This window comes from Aedes albopictus, chromosome 1 (assembly GCF_035046485.1).
Source record: "Aedes albopictus strain Foshan chromosome 1, AalbF5, whole genome shotgun sequence".
In the NCBI taxonomy this organism is placed as follows: Eukaryota; Metazoa; Arthropoda; class Insecta; order Diptera; family Culicidae; genus Aedes; species Aedes albopictus.
The window spans coordinates 317,655,561-317,666,833 of NC_085136.1; positions in this window are offsets into that span (position 1 = coordinate 317,655,561).

Sequence of the window (11,273 nt, forward strand, 5' to 3'; positions counted from 1 at the left end):
ACTCGATTATCCTGAGTTCCGTTCTGAAGCTTCACTGACATATTATCAATCCAGTTGAAACCCGGAGTTTTGTGCGAGCGAACTTCGATTTTTCTCATCGGCATGCTGATGTTCGCACCAAATTCCGATTTCGACTGGATTGGTAATTACCATATATTAATATATCCGGTGAATGGAATGCTGTATAAAGCTGATTTTTTAAATAGTATTTCAAGCATTATTTTGTTAATGTCAGCAATTCTATTGATATTTGCTTTTAAAAATTCTCCGATTATTCTTCAGACAATTCCTTAGGGAATTCTTTTAGTGAAGCCATTCGACAATGACTCTGGGAACTTCCACACATTTTTTTAATATTTTCGGCAAGTCATTCTGCTTTTTTTTGGATTTTCGTCCATTTTTTGGACTTTAATTATTTATGCTATTCGGTATTCCTTCGAAAACTCCTTCGGAAAGTCTTTCATAAATCGCTTCTATAATTTTATTGAAAAATCTTCAGACACTTGCTTCTAGATTTCTTCAGTTTTTAAGTAAGGAATTCCTGCAGCAGATGATTCCGGAATACCTTCTGCAATTCCGATGTTACTTACATTGAACATTTATTCGGGAGTTTCATCAACAATTCATTCGAAAGTTTTGACAACTTCAATAACTACTTTTGGAAACTTCTTTGGTAATTCCTTTGGAAATTGATTCGGCAAATTTCTTTGTGATTTCCTTCGAGAATTTATTTGAAAAAATAAACTTTGGCGGTTCTTTAAAAATTCTGTCACAGTGATTCTACGGAAATTACTTTGGGGGTTCTTTTTAATTTTTTTTTTTTCAGAAATTTTTTTAATGCTTTCGGAAAATTCTTTTAGAATTTCTTCGAATTCATTTCTTTGTTTTTTTTTATAGAATATATAGAATACTAGCTGTCCCGGCAAACTTTGTCTTGCCGTCCTGTGGTGGTTTGACAACTGTTGAGCTCAAAATAACACCGCACTCTAGATTGGTTTCATTTCGATCTTAATGATTTCCCTCCCAGGTCATGAAAAATCAGTACTTGATCAATTTTCTTACCTTTCTAGTTGATTTTCGTATTTTTTCAACTTATAAACACAGCCAGCATGAATATGAATCGAACCGTGCAAGACTTAGGCTGATCGGTTCATTCGTTCGTGAGTTTTGTTGCCTCAAAGGGATTTCAAACTCTGCGCAATTTATTTTGAAATTTAACTTTACCAATTTCCTTAAAAAGTCTTAATATTTTTTATTCAGGAATGTCTCTGGTATTTCTTAAATGAATTCTTTTGGCAACTACTTTGAAAGCTCTAATGTAATTTTGATGTTTTTTTTCCGACAATTTCTTTTTGAATTTTTTCAGCAAGTTTTTCGTGAATTTCATGGGATTTTCTTTGACCAAGACCAGTTGAGAATTTTAGATTTTCCAATTCAGCAACTTTCGGAAGCAATGAATATAAATACAGTTAAATCATAAAGAATTTCAAAAATAATCACAATAAAATTGCCTAATAAATCCGCAAAACAACTGAAAAAGACATTGCTGATATAATTTCAGAGGAACAGCCATTGAAATTAAGCAAAAACGAATTTACTGATGAAATAATGGTTGCTAATGAAAGAATAATAACCATGTCGAATCCTCAAAGAAATACAGAGTCGTAGGTTCGAATCCCACCAGAACGCGATTTTTTTTTTCATCTCTCAATTTGTCAACATTCTGTGCCTTCTAATTAATTACAAGTTTTTTCCCGTACATTCATATAGGATTTCTTAAGAGTTTTCTCTAGTATTACCTTCTAGGATTTCTCTGGAAATTTCTACTATTCCCGAAATTCAATTAGGGATTCATCTAGAGATTTCTACTGGAATTTCTTTAAGGAGCCCAAGAGGAGTTCCAGGAGTAATACCGTGATTAATTTCTATAGTAATCCACAAATGAAAACTCTAGAATAATTCTTGGATGAGTCTCAAGAAAAATCCCTGGAAGGATCAAAGGCATTTCTGGAAGTATCCTAGGAACACTGCCTAGAAGAATCCTAGCTAGAAGGCCAGGAGAAATCTCTAGAGGGATTCCTACAGGTATCACCGTGAGAATTTCTTGACGAGACCTACAGCAGGTATTCCTGAAACATTAGAAGCAGCAGGAATCTTTTTTTTTATTTTTTTTTACATATTGTGTATTTTAACTTATGCTAATTCCTTAGAATCTTTGGAGAAGGTCCTGAAGGAATCGCGAAAAAATTCTGAAGAAATATCAGGAAGATTTCTCGGAAGAATTCCAGCTATAATGCTAGGATAAATTCGTAAAGGAATCACAAGAAGGATATCTGGACGTATCATAGTAAGAATTTCTGAAGGAATTGCTGGAAGAACCTTAGGAGGAGTTGTTTGAGGTATTCTTGGAGGAAGGCCAAAGAGTGTTTCTGCAGGAATTCCATGAGGCATTTCTATAGGAATTCCTGAATGAGTTCTTGGAGAAATCCCAGGTAGGACAACCAAAGAAATTTCTGCAAGAACTCCAGGAAGATTACCTGGAAAGATTCCAGCAAAAAAGCCAAGAGAAAGCTATAGAAGAAACCGTAGTATAATGTCTGAACTAACATAATTAGAATGTATTAAGGAAGAATAGCTGGAAGAACCGCAGCAGTTGCTAGAAGAATCCCAGTTGGAATAATTGGAGCAGCGCTTCCCAAAATTGGGAAGCGGATCTTGGGAGTTTGGGAAGCGCGGGTCTGGAGTAATTCCTAGAATTCAGGGAGGTATCATAGAAGTAATTTCTAGAAAAATCCTTGAATCAGGAATGCCGGGGGTACCCTAAAAGTAGTTCCTATACCAAGTGCCCGGAGGAATACCTACAGTTCTCCTTGAAAGAATCGGTAAAAGTATACTGGAGGAATTCCTGACAGAATCGCAGGAGGAATTTTTTTAAGGAATCTCAGGAAGATTTCCCGAAAGTATTGCAGCATGTAAATATACCCGGTGAAATCCCTGAGAATTGCTTGAAGAATTCCAGCCGGAATTCATGGAGGAAGGCCAATAGAAGTTCTTGGAGAAATCCCCTGCGGAATTTCTGGAATAACCTCTGGAGGAAGTCCTGGTTAAATCCTTGAAGAAATCTCTGGAAGAATCACCGAAGGGATTTTTAGAAAAATCCCAGGATGGTTTTCTGGAAGAATTTCCGAAAGAACTTCCCTAGTTAGGTATCACAGTGAGAATTGTTGGAGGAGTTCTAAGAGAACTTGCTGGAATCCTAGCCACAGTTCCCGGAGGAAGTCCAATATAAGCTCCTGGAGGAATTTCATGAGAAATTTCCGGAAGAATCTCTGAATAAAATCTCTGAAGGAATTCCTGGAAAAATCACCGGAAGAAACTTCTGAAAGAATCCCAGGAAGGTAATCCTGAATAACCCCACCAGGAATTCCTGAAGAAATCCCAAGATAAACTTTTAGAAGAATCCCTAGAAGAATTCCAATAAGTATCATAGTAAGAATTTCGAAAGAAATACTACGAAAAATTGCTGAATCAATCTCCGCTGAAATTTCTAGTATGTACAACCCCATCTGAACTGCCTGGAGAATCCTGAGAGAAGTTTATTAAAGAAATATCGGGAGGAATCCACAAAGGAAGCCTAGAGAAATCACTGCTTGAATAGATAAAGGTATTACTGGAGGAATCCATGGAGAAGTCTGTTGATTGTTCTTACCAATATCCAAAACGCCAAAACGTGCAACAGGTGTATAAGTAATTCCGGGTGTGTCTAAGTTTTATTCAAATGTGCCTTTAATAAATATCGAAATTTATTACGTGAAATTTTAAATTATAGATGACTGTCAAGGAAAAATTCTAAGGGGTGCCAAATTTGTTCTAGGGGGTGCCAGGCACCCCTGGAACCCCCCCTAGCTACGCCAATGCCCGATGAACGTCCGGTGATAACGTACTGTTGCAATAAATGCCTGTCGGAAATTACCTGACAGAAACAGCTACCGGTGTGGTTTGGAATTTCTACAGCGCTTGACGAAACTATCGACTCTTGAGAGGCAACGAGTTAGAGCACACTACAGTATTCATTTCCTTCTGAAGAAGACACCAACCCCGTGTCAAAACGTTGGGCAAGTATTTAATTACCATCTTTTGCTAATTCAATGCTGCGTGACCGTTTTTAATGACTGTATGCATTGCGTCACAATGAGCATGAGCATGAGTATTGGTGACTAACATCCTCAATGTACACGTTCCGAGAGCTTGGGGAATTTTGTTTGTTGCTACTAGAGGTTGTACTACTGTGCTCTCCACAGTTGTCACGAAAAGGAGTTTTTGTTAGAAGGGAGGGATAGATGGTTCCATAGGTCAGGATTCACATTGGTAAGCAATGTGATCTGTGCAACTGTGAGCATTAACAAAAGAATGGTGAGACCCTGACGATTTAGAATAGAAATTTAAGGATGTATTATGTAACGAGAGAAATCTTGCATCACCTCGCAATTAGGAGAACTTGTGAATCTTTTTACAATACAGGTATACCTCGATTTAGGGGACCCTCGATTTTATGTACATTTTCTGATGGTAAAATTTATAATATACAGTTATAACAATTCCTGAAGGAATCCTTAAAAAACGGGAATATTTTAAGAATTCATAGATGGATTTTTTGAAGAAATTCCAGGAGAAATAACCGAAGAACCCCCTGGCGGAACACCTAACAAAACTTCATGAGATATTTTTGGAAAAAAAAAGTCCTCGAGAAATCCCCTAATAAAAACCCTAAGCAATTTTTTAATGATTTTCTGGAAAAATCCACAGAGAAATTCCTGGAGTCATGCTTGGATGAAATCCTGGAGAAATATCTGAAAAAATATGAAGCAGAATTCTTTTGCAGTGATTTTTTTGCAGAAATCTCTACAAGACTGTCTTCCTACTCTTTCATAAGAACCCATGGAAGATTTGATTGAATCCGTGAGGGAGTTTTTGGTTTTTGGATTTTAGTAGAAAGATTTTTTAGAAGAATGTCTGAACAAATTTTTGGTATATTTTGTAAAAGAATATCTAATACATTCTCCAAACGAATGTCCAGAGAAAGTTCTGAACAAATATCAAGAGGAATCTCTGAAGTAATTTTGGGCGAATTTCTCAAACAATCTCTTAAATGATTTGTGAAAAATCATGGAGGAATTTGGGAAGCAATTCATGCCAGATTCCACATAATTCTTTGTGACACTTCTGGAGGAACACATGGAACATTTCCTAAAATAATCTGTAACATGATGATTTAGTTTGTGAAGTTTTCTTCGTCTCAATAAAGTTGGAAATTCTGGGTTCATTTTCTTTTATATAACACCGCAAAATTGCCACAAAATGCGGCCGAGCAGATAGCGGTACAAGCCTAAACTACTCGTACTGGCATATCGTTCGGCACCACAAAACAGCAGTAATCACGCTCTAGAAAGTGCTTATCTACAATCTCTAAATTCCCCTTGAGGAATTTCTGAAACAATTCGTAAAGGAAATCCAGGGTAAATCCTCGAAGACATTTTCAAAGGAATCTCGAACATTTGTTGTGTATTTAAATTTACATTTACGTTATTGTGTAAGTCCATTGCTCAAAATATTTGATTTGAATCAACCATACATATTTTTGGAGGCAAAATATTTCGATCGTAACAAGTTAGCGAGATAGTGGTATATTCGTTGTTTAGCGAGAATCATTAATATATGCCAAAAACTCCGAGCCGTTTATCGAAATCTCAGCTAATATGGAATTTTTATATGTTTCGGTATACAATTCAATTTAAAATAAAATTTAAAAAATGCTTCGATCTTTTTTTATTGATGAACCAAATACTGAGGCCACTGGCCAGCACCTCCTAGTGATGGACTGTACAAAAATATAGGTAAAATTTATGAAAAATGCAAGGGAATGAAAATAGATAAGAAAACAGAGTTAGTACATGATAATTATTAGTGCAATCCTCATCGTTCAAATACTAATTCGATCAAACAAAAACCAAGTTGACACTCACAGTGACGAACCAAACAAATTAGGTGAAAGATTGTTATACATACAAGGGATAGACAAAAACAGATAGTATAACAAGCATCATGGGGTCTCCAGTTAGCCTAGTGGTAAAGGCTATGGACCAACAATCCGGAGACGGCGGGTTCGACTCCCGTTCCGATCGGGCAAATTTTCTCGACTTCCTGGGCATAATGTATCATTGTGCTTGGCTCACAATAAGGTACACCGGGGCAAGTTGAAACGGGTGGGGCAAGATGAAACAGCGGGTTAACATGAAGTTATCCAATGATAGTGAACAGCTTGAATGCCATAACACATAGTTTTTGATTCAAACAATCTTTTAACGAAAGAAACATTTCTAAAATGTATTGAAAACTATGTCAAAACTTCGCGTTTCATCTTGCCCCACCCGTTTCAACTTGCCTCGGTGTACCTTATACAAATTAATGCAATGGCAGGCAAAGAAAGTCCTTCAATTAATAACTGTGGAAGTGCTCAAAGAACACTAACTTGAAGGTTAAGTCCCAGTGCAGACGTAGAGCCATAAAGAAGAAGAAAAAGAACAAGCATCAACATGAGAAGTGTAGATCAATTTTTGAAAATATAGTATAAATCCAAACAAGAATGGAATAATATGAAACATGCTCACCCATTAGGATCCATCTCTATGTCCACCGGAGAACATGCAACTACACCAGTCATCATGATGACTATTCGGTGCCACGGGAACATCTACGCGATCGAGCATCACAAACGGAACTCAATTCCAACTTTGCAACACACACTCATCACACCGACCTACGGCTTTAATGCTACTTTTCGCGGGACTACGCTACCGAGCAGTATTCTTCGCTGTTAACGACCGAATCGAGCAAAGGGAACTTGTTAGTGTGCATTGCGTTACAATGTGTTACAAACCCCTGAGCAATACTAAAATTTGGGGCCTGAGTATCTACTGGATAACTAATAGAATTGCATGCCTGTCTACGTATACTTCCCTAGTAACCATTAGCACTATATTTCGCCACTTTCGGCACACAGGGCTATTAAGCGGCCAATATAGAGCGTGTCAGCTCCTTAATAGCATTATATTCGCCTCCAGGTGGATTATAGTGCCTTGTGGTTACTTGGGTTATAATATATATGCTAGTAGTTACTGCATCCGACGCACTTCTGCTAAATACTGAGATAGGAAAGACTGCATACGACGTCTGTGGATGCGTTGAATGCGTGCCTATAGCTGTTTCAGCTTTCAAATTTCACGTTCTTTGTCCACCCTAAACCTATCGTCGCTGGAAGGTGGTGATATCTACATTGAGTATATCTATGGTTCAATTTGCTGCATCGACGTTGACAAAGAAATAATTGGGACTTGCCTCATCCTGGATCCTGTTGCCATGGCCATACCGTGGTTCTTTGGACCCACTGAGAACGTCGCTTAGTTTGCTCCAATTGGCCGTTTGATCGCTGCTCCTTCTGCAGTATTTCGTACCCTATTTTCAAATATGTATTGCTTGGCTATCTTCAATATTTTCTGCATGATACTATTTCCCCTCTCGTTCACCTTCCCCTGTGCCTTGTTTTGCAGAGCGCATTCCTCTTTGGCATCTATGTTGAACTGGCACTAGAAGAAGCTTGTGTGGATTCCCGATTGGATGATACAGCATATTTCCCGCATACAAAATTCTATTTTTAATATTCTCGTTCACCTTCGCACAGGTGAAGTGGAACCACTGTTCGCAAAGGTTGCACTACATCTCCATTTATCGGCTACCAAACATCCACTTGCCGAATAAGACGTTAGCAGCTGTCGAACTAAACTATCTTTCCTTTCACGATGACCGTAAGGACGTTGCCGGCGCCGTTGTGTTCTTCTTCTTCTTCTTCTTTGGAGTGGGGCCTGACTAGGGGACTGCTTCTCAGATTCTATGAGCACTTCCACAGCTGACTGACCATTTTACTTTCGTAGGTATATCGTGAGCAGGCGCGAAGATATTCTGTGCCCAAGGCAGTCGAGGAATTTCTATTTTGCTCTATGGGCTCCTTGAACTATGCACATTGAAGTGGGTTGGCCAGCCCCATTCATCGATTCTCTCTGGCAAAAATGTGTGTAGGGCAGAATTATTTGACGCATTGAGCGTTTGTTGTCAGTTTTGAGAATGTCAGATGATGACGGACATATAATCTCGATCCACACATAGTTTCAAGTGCGCCATACTAGGAACCTTGCGTAGCAAACAGTGCCAAGCACAGTTGTAGTAAAAAAAACCCCTGCAGCATCAAACTTCCTTGACCGCAAGCAGAGGCTAAATCATCCAGATGTAGGTCGAAAAATTGTGCAACAAAATCTAGGTCAAACGATGTGTATAAGTACTAATTTGAATCTTCCTCTATAGCGATGCCCCAGTGGAGGAAGACTAACCCTTTCAAACCCGACATTTTAAAATTAAAAAATCAATATTTTAACTTGTTGATTTAAAAATCGAGTAAGTCAATCACACACTAATGTCAATACGTAGTGTCAATAAGATATAACAAAATTCCAGGCCCTGAAGAAGGTCCACTCCCCGGACCGAAACGTCGGCAAAGATTTAAAAGTAACCGATGCAAGTTTGCCCAAGCAACACACTTGGACGTTAATAAGTTCCTGTAATTTAAATGCAACTACATTGAATGTTGTGCCCTTTGTACCAATCGTCTTATTAACGACTAAATTGCAACGAAAAAAGCGCAAGAGGTGGAGCCAATATAAAACATCCATTCGTGTTATAAACGGTTTTAATTCGCAATCGATTTACAACCGAGATACAACTCATGGTCGACATACAAATTGTGACCGATTCGACAACTAGTCAGCTAGTCATCACATTCGTCTCTGCCAGTGACTATGTGTCAACAGTTTCATCAATGTGATTAATAATTGTGTGGGTAAAATTAACTGCAAAAAAGGCTGATCGAGAACGTAAATTTTTGTGCCGCTCCTGATTTATTGGTAAATCATGCATTCTGGCACAGTATTTTCAACGCGCCTCAGTCTACTTATCATTTCGTGAGTGAAAATTTAGACATTTGTAGTAAAAATGTACGCGCCATATTGCTTTGACTGAGTTCATTTCAGCAGCTTATTAAATGCACCCGTAAAATGCTGAAAATTAGTTTAGAATTTTTACTTGCTAAATTATGTCTAGGACAACATTGCTTCACACGGTAGGCCATAAACAACCAAAAAATGTAAACACTTGGACGTTTACTTCTCGTCGACAATTAAGGGGATATCCATTTATAACGTAAATGAATTTGATCATTTTTTGGACATCCCTTCCTTTATTTTTTTTTTTTTGAAGGAAACCCCAAATATTTTAGTACGGAGCAAAAGATTTCTCACTCCCCCTCTCACCTCATACTATTACGTAATTTATGGATAGCCCCCAAATACATTATGACTATTTCTCAATTTATCTAAGTATGCTGCACGGTGTCAAAATTTCGATTATTATCGAACATTTATGTACCTCGGCTTTTTCTTCGAAAATGATTAGTATTTGGGCTATATATTCATAATCGGAAAACTTGAAAATATTTCATCGGCAAAAATTTTTCCATACATTTTGTATGGGACGTTTTTTGAGCTAAAATAGTAATTACAGTTTCTTACCGATTTTGGCAACACCCGATTTTGGCAACAATTTTTTACCGATTTTGGCAACAAAAAATTTTTACCGCAAAATCGTTTGTATTTGTAAATGTATTTATATTTTAGCCTTACTCTTCTTAAAAACATCAAAATTCATTAAATTTTATAAAATCAACAATTTTACAAATCATGACGTAATTTATGAACGTCACCTTCAGGGATCGTTTCATAATTTGTGAATAGTCCATATTAAAAATATAAGCCAAATTGACTTATAAAAGTTGAAAATAATCAACAAAAAAAAATTAGCGATTTTGGCAACACCCCAATTTGGCAACATAAAAATCAGCTCGTGTTGCCAAAATCGGTAAGAAACTGTATTCATTTTTAGTATGGAAAATAGCCAATAAGGACGATGCAAATATTTAATTTGTTTTATGTCACCCCCCCCTTCAAAAATCTCAAAATATTGAAGGGGCGAAAAAAAAAAACATGGCGTCTCATGACTCCATTTTCAATAGACAATTTTTTTACAAGCAACTATTTTTCAATAGTTGAAAAATATTTTTTCAATAGTTGGTAAAAATTCCAATTTTCAATAGTTTTTTTTTCGTTTGTTCCTTATTTATTTTTGTCCCCCCCCTCGTACCTGATGAGAGGTCTCGGACATAAAAGAAAAATAATATTTGCATCGGCCTAACTTAGCTAACTCAAATTTTCCCCGATAGAATATTTCCAAATTTTGAATTTATGCATTATAGCCGAAATTCTAACATTCTATGAAGAAAAATCCAAGGTACATGAAAGTTCGATAATAATCAAAATTTTGACACCGTGTGCTGCTAGCTGTGGAAGTGCTAGTAGAACTCCTGTTTCGTTGTAATGATCAAAAGAAGATGATAAAACTTCCGTACCATATATTTAAAAACGGAATGCTGTGTCTGACATTTTGCCTGATTAGGAATCAAAGTTGGTTCGAAAAAATGTCTAAATTTAATCTAACGGAATGCTGCATCTTTTCGCCAGATATTTTTAAGAAGCTTCAGAGCACCACTATCTAGTTCGAATGTAACATGTATTCAAACCCTTCCAGTGGTACCAGTCGTCCTGTACTACGTAAATAGTGCATAATTTAACAACAAATGGAGCATTTATTGTATATTGTATATATATTGAATATTCTTCTTGGTTTGAAGAAGGAATGGTGTAATGTATGAATTCTTTATTGAACAATTTACTGATGTTTATAATGTTATTTCAATTTAATATGGAGCAACTATGGTATAATAATGAATCAATTATTTAAATATGAAAATCAACTTGCATTTTTTTTAATGAAACAAAAATGTTCTACCTCCAATTAATTTTTTAACCACTCTAATTTGATAAAATTATAAAATATGTTGAAAAATTTATGAAGTAAATGATATATTTTATTTTTACATGACTTCGTTTTTTTGGAAACATTAAAGTTTTTATAGCTCATTTTATTATTTTTATGATTTCAAAAACCTTTTGTCGCACATTTTGCAGCTTCCATCCCTTCTGTCAAAATTTTTCGTTATGTTCTAAATTAGTTCCAAGTAAACATGTTTATAACAATCAGTATCAATGTTTTGG